The 6,198-nt window shown below is 49.3% G+C and overlaps 1 long non-coding RNA gene and 1 other non-coding gene across 2 annotated transcripts; both read right to left on the bottom strand.

Annotated features, from left to right (window-relative positions):
* Window positions 1–1,045: 1,045 nt before the first annotated feature.
* Window positions 1,046–4,252, bottom strand: LOC140260055 (uncharacterized). Its single transcript, XR_011905491.1, has 3 exons — window positions 3,235–4,252; window positions 1,774–1,822; window positions 1,046–1,181 (listed from the first exon to the last, which is right to left on the bottom strand). It is a non-coding gene; the product is annotated as an uncharacterized lncRNA (long non-coding RNA).
* Window positions 2,972–3,141, bottom strand: LOC140260241 (small Cajal body-specific RNA 16). The gene has a single exon (XR_011905517.1).
* Window positions 4,253–6,198: the final 1,946 nt, after the last annotated feature.

A 6,198-nucleotide genomic window follows, 5' to 3' on the forward strand; every position in this document is an offset into this window, starting at 1 on the left:
GCAGCACTTCAGTGTGATCCATCAGCTTCAGCCCTACTGCTTTTACAGCAAGAACCTGGGTGAGCTGGAGGCCACTCTCAGCTGTCCATGCACATGACTGTGACAAAGCAACTCCCAGAAGCTGGGAAAAAAAACACTGTGACCAACTTCTTGCTGACCTACTCTGAAATAAAACCTCCAGAGAGAGCATTCCTATTTTTGCAGAAGCAAAAGGAGTTGAGGAGCAACACGTCCACTGTGAGATGAGCTCTGTATAAGCACCAAGCACAAGGGGAGCACAAACACAGCCTGTGTCAGCTCAGCAGCTTGGTTCCAAAGCACACCAGCCTCAGGCTTTATCTGCATTGGGTGTACTGCAAATTCAGTGAAAATTCTCCCTACAAAAAGAAACCCCAAAGCCAGGTTCTTCACAGTGCAAGTGAAAACTTACTAATTGCTGCTTGCTTAGCAAGGGTAGATATCAGTGTTCAGATGAAAGGAAAGGGAACTTGGAAGCAGTACCAAACAGAGCAGGGCTGCCTCCCCCCGGACACACACACACATTGCTCAAGAACATGACAGGATGCACGATGGCAAGGGCTGAGCATCACATGGGCTTCACAGCGACTGCAGCTGATGGGTTACATAAAGCAGATGTAACTTGGGCTGCTGCCAACACAGAGAGCAGTTTTTCAACCGGAACATAATCCTGCCACACAGTCTTACTGCCTGCACATGTGATTAAACTAAGTCTCCCGGTCTCAATGAAACACAACCATTCTTGCAGACGTTCACACCCTCTAGCGGAGATTAGAGCTTGGCACACTGCAAACGTCCGCTCACATTCTTCAGGATTGCTTTAGCAACTGTCAGGAATGAATCACTCCTAAAGATCTTGAAAGCACCACAACCTACAAGCATGGCTGCCCTGGACACAACACAGGTGTCAGCACAAGAGAAAGCTTTATGTGCTTCCTTGCCTAAATGCACACCTCCAGCATGTTAAAATCCTTCCTACATTATTCACAATAGCAGGGATTGAATAAGAAAGAAAGATCATCAGCTTGAAGAATTGGAATTTATTCACATTTACCATCGACTTTAGCAAAAAATACCTTCTATAGCCCGAAGAGACCATACAGGTATAGAGAGGCAGGGGCAGCGCTCTCACCATAATGCAGACAGATCTTCGGTTCAGCCACCTGAAAAGAAATGAGCAGGACATTCAAGCAGAACAAGCATACTGCAGGGAAGGCTGCACACAGCTGTCAGAGCTGCTCAGCGTGTAAGCCAGGGCACAAGAGCAAACAAGTGCACCACGAGCCGCCTGCAACCCAGGGTCCTCTTGCAATGGTTATGCTGCACATTCATTGAAATGAGGAAGCACTTTGTTGTTTAGAAATTGGTCGACAGGAAAATCCTCATTCAGACAAATTACTTTTTCCAGGTGCAACAAAGATCAGGTTATTTGCAATCACTCTACCTAGCGTTCCACATGCTTTGTTCTGAAGCCCAGGTGATAGAAAACAGCAATTTGTTACCCAGGGAAGAGTGGCATTAGTGAAGGGAAAGGGAAATGGAAATGCTTGTTCCAGTAATAAGCTGAACAAAGGGTGTCAGTCTGCAGCAACACAAAAGTGAAATGCTTTCTAACTGCAGCCTGACACACTGTCAGGCAGTTCTGCACAGGTGAATTTAGCATTAGAACACAAAGCAGAGAGGGAGGACTGGTTGCAGATTCCAAGCACGTAGCTTTGCATCTGGTGGGCAGAGAGCACAGCTTAGCTCAGTTACCTTGGCAGGGGTGCAGATCCAGCAGCCACTCCGTGGTCAGCATGAACACCTACGTAAAGAGCAGCAAGCATTAAGCACAGTACTTAGTGATGTGTATACTGGAAGGCTTCTAAGCCTCAGACAAAAGCCCAGGCAGCAGCTCAGGAGCCAACCTTCCACCCACGAGAAACTCCACCTTCATTTAGCCACCGAGCATTTGAATCCAAGCACAACTGTCACGGTCGACTAAAGTCAGTAGGCAGCAAAATTCACCTTACAGTCCACAAAGGACCAGAAGGGTGATGCTAAAGTGCATCACTGCTATAGTTTTACATAAGGTACAGTACTTGCTATGTTAGGTGAGGACTGCAAGAAAAAGAGTGTTGATAGAGATAAGAAAAAACAATAAACATTCAGCCCATCAGCTGAATGCGGTACTGGGGAGCACCGTGCTTTATCTGCAAGTACCTTGCAAGCTCAAGAGAGCTGCAGGCCTGGCACGCTTTGAAGCAAGGTTATTCTGAACATGTGTCTGTCTGACACTGGTGAAACAAACACTTTGCCAAAGGTGCGTGTCATTTAAGAAGGCACTTTATCATCATACAAATCTATACAGGCTTTGGTTTCAATCCTGCTGCAGAGGAGGATCAGAGGACCTAATGCCCACCCCCATCTCAAAGTAGGACCTTCCCCTGGGCATGGCCAATGAAGACAGCCCCATGCATTCAAACCTGTGCTGAACTTGGCCCTCACTGCTGCTGGCAGGTCATAGCAATAACAGCTACACTTCAGCTCTGCTCATGATCCCAGGCAAGCTTTCTGTAAAAGCCCAAAAGGCTCATACACAGTGAGCTGCCTCAGAGAAACCCTTCAGGACTGCTTTACTGCCACAGGAAAGCAAATTAAAACAGAGATTGCCTAAGCACTGTGCAGTGTTTTTTGAACAGAGCCCATTACCCACCCAGGGTTTTAGCAAGAAAGCCAGCTAAAGCTAAAGACCAGTGACCCACATAGACCTGTCTTCTGTGCACCAGAATCAAGAGGAAACAAATTATCATCAACATACCTAAATTCAACCTTCCACATCTAAAACCTGCTCGTAAAGGAAGGGCAGTATCAGTTTAATTGTACAAGATAGCTTTTAAAAGATGCAGTACACATTATAGAAATTAATCCTGAAGCTGTAAAGAGTACTTTCCTTTGGCTGAGGACAGCAACTTGTTGTGTGCAGTATCATACATGACCATCAGAATGCTGCGTGGATGCTCACACCTGTTACTGCATAGGAGGTACCCAGCAGGGGGACCTCTGTGGGTTGATCTGGGGCACGGGTGAGGCTAGCAGGCACTAGGCTGAGACACAGCCGCCAGCAGCCATCCCCAGGCCCTCACAGCCTACCATAGCACCAGTGGGCATGGAGGGCTCCTGTGTGGCTGCAGCCCACCCATAGAGAGTGCATGGCCTGGCCTCGGTCCTACTCACCTGATGAATGCTGCCTTTCTAAGAAGACCTAGTGACCTTCAGCCATGAGTTGGGGCTGTATTTCTTCTGGAAGCAGCCCCGCACCACAGATCCCATGACACATGATGCTCAAGGAACATTCCTAGTCCATTTGTACCCCCCATACCCCACTCTGCCAGTCCCTACTCCCTCCAGCCCCACTACTCATGGCACCCTGCTGCCCACCGTGCTCCTTTCCAGCCTCACATACCCTGATCCCCAGCCTGTAAAACGATACCTCAGCCCTACTCAAGCCGTCATCTCCCCGCTTCATGCCCTGCCCCTCAGCACCACTATGACCCCCCCAACCCCTGCACCCTCACCCCTAGACCCCAATATTACACCATGCCCCATTCCCTGACCTCAAGCCCCAATATGACCCTCTGTAACTCTCCCACCTTGACTCTCAGACCCCAATTCGACCCCTCTGGTTCCACTCCAGCCCTTACCTCCACCCTTAACTCTAGCCCCACGTATGACCATCTCAAACCCCTCTATCTTCACCTCCAGCCCAAAATACGTCTCTGCCCCCCCCATACCTCCATCCCAGACCCCAATATGACTCCTCCGCCTTCTACTCCCTCCCATGCCCCGTACCCTAACCCTACGCCCCTATATGATCCCTCCTCCCCCAAATCTCTGTACCCTCACCCCCAAAATGACCAACCCAACTCCCATATTCCGACCCCCTCCCCGCAACGACCCCAGCTCCGCCTATGACCACCCCAGTTCCGGACCCCAACCACGCCGCCCCACGCAGCGCCCGCCACCGGAAACAGGAAGACAGAAAAACCACAGAGACGAAGCGAAAACCAGAGCGCCACACGGAACCACTTCCGGCCTCCAATAACGCTCTTAAAGGGCCAGCTTCTCGTCGCTATGGCAACGCGCAGGCCCGATACAGGCCTGGGTGAGGCCTAAGGGTGGGCCTGAGCAACGCAATGGGGGAAACCCATGCAGGGGGAGTGCAGGGAGTGCAGCTCCTAAATGGGGGGCTTGGTCAGGGAAACACACAGCTTGGGATGTTATCAGCATTGTAACACAGCTTTGGTTTCAGTCTTGTGCTCCTGAAAAGGCATTAAATTCCCTTGTGCAGAGAGCTCAGAGGCTGGAATTGCACATACGTTTATACGGAGTAAATCAATATTTAGATCTAATTTCGTGCTTATGGCTTGTGAGGAACTGTTTATGGTGAGTTGTGCTTCACTTTCAGTGGCTCTGACAGCTCCAATCAGGGTTGAATGAGAGCAGCCTTCCAGCTCTGCTCCAGGTTCCTTCATCATTCCATTTACTCACAGGCAGCCTCACTGCATGGATGGGCTTTTCCAGCTGGGTCAAAGGGCTCTGAGCTTCAGCACTGGGGCTGACCTTTAGATAAAGGCTGCTAACCCTCAATAGAACACCACTAGCCTGCTTGAAATGTGATGCATCTCATTGTACATCTGAACCAATGCTGTCTGGCTCTGAAAACAAATATTCTTTGTTTTTTTTCTTTCCTTTTTCCCCTTTGGTAAAAGAAAACATTACCTCTCTGAGATTTACACACTAGATCAAGCATAAAGCTGAATTATCTCCCCCTCCTTTTCTTCCAGGGAGCAGATAATAGGTAGATCTATCCATCCATCTGCTCTGTTACACGTCTCCCAGCTTGGCAGCATTTCTCTTGCTATTAAACCATGTTCATCCCCCTTGACATTCAAAGGGCCGTTATATGATTACTGTCACAGTCTTGTACGTGGATCCTTAAAGCAATTCTCTCTTCCTCTTCCTTCTGATGATGGATTTGCTCGTTTATGCCATAGTAATTTGTTTTTCACATGCTGTACTCCAGCAAAATGCTTTCACTGTCAAACACGGTTTTCTGTACAGACCTTCCCTGCAGTGCCGTGTTGTAACAGAATGGCTTCAGGCAAATTGGAGCTGCCTTGTCTTTCAACAGTGTTAGCAAAGAGAAATAGCAGGAGCCTGGGTCAAGTCCTCCTAGTTTGCAGCACAGCAAATGGGGATGGGACACAGACTCCCTAGGTTGGGGATCGTCTCTCATCCCAGTGCGAGATGTACCATGGGACATGTGGTTGTCAGCTCCATGATGAGGAGCATGGGGTGCCTGCAAACAGGGACTTGATGCTTTCTGGCCTCTTTGGGAGCAGATTTCCAGCATTTGGAAACTACCATCTGTTTGGGGGTTTGAATCTTATTTGTAGGTCAGCAGCTACTGGGAAAAGCTGCCATGGGGGCTGCTGCTACTGGGGCTTTTTCCAGATGATTTGTGAAGGGGAGGAACATTTCAATACAGAAGCGTGCTTTAAAATTCCTTTTGGCCTATGTTCTCGCTTGGAGATTCTCATTCCAGGTACATCTTCCATCCCCAACATGATGGGCTCCTGGGGCAGGAGACAAGTGGAGGGCTGCCCTATCCATCTCACATTTGGGAAACGTGTCTAGCAGAAATCCCAATGCCAGCATGCTGTGCAGGGAGAGCGTGATGGTGGGCATCGTGGTAGCTCACATCATCAGGACACCCAACAAGAAGGTCCCTTGGGGAGCTGACACTGGCCCCAAAGCACAGTGGGTCCCCCATATACTGCTCAACCAGCCCAAAGGCAGGAGCACAGCCCCATAGCAGGCTACAGGCACCAGTGCACAGCTGGATCTCTTGGCTGTAGGTGTGCCTGCAGGGCAGGGTGTCAGCACCAGCCCTTACCCACCATCCTGCAATCACTGCAGGACATGATCTGCTCTGCAGGCTGACAGCAAGGCACCCAGTATGCTTACAAACATTGGGGATAACACCCATCTTCATCTAATTCTGCCTCTGCAAATGGCTATTTGCAGGAAACCATTTGATTCACGGGTTCATCCTTTACTGTGGCAGATAACATCGGTTAAATGCCTGCTTATTTCTGCTTGGCGAGAACAATATAAGCCACTTAACTACACATCCAA

Source organism: Excalfactoria chinensis, chromosome 17 (assembly GCF_039878825.1).
Source record: "Excalfactoria chinensis isolate bCotChi1 chromosome 17, bCotChi1.hap2, whole genome shotgun sequence".
In the NCBI taxonomy this organism is placed as follows: Eukaryota; Metazoa; Chordata; class Aves; order Galliformes; family Phasianidae; genus Excalfactoria; species Excalfactoria chinensis.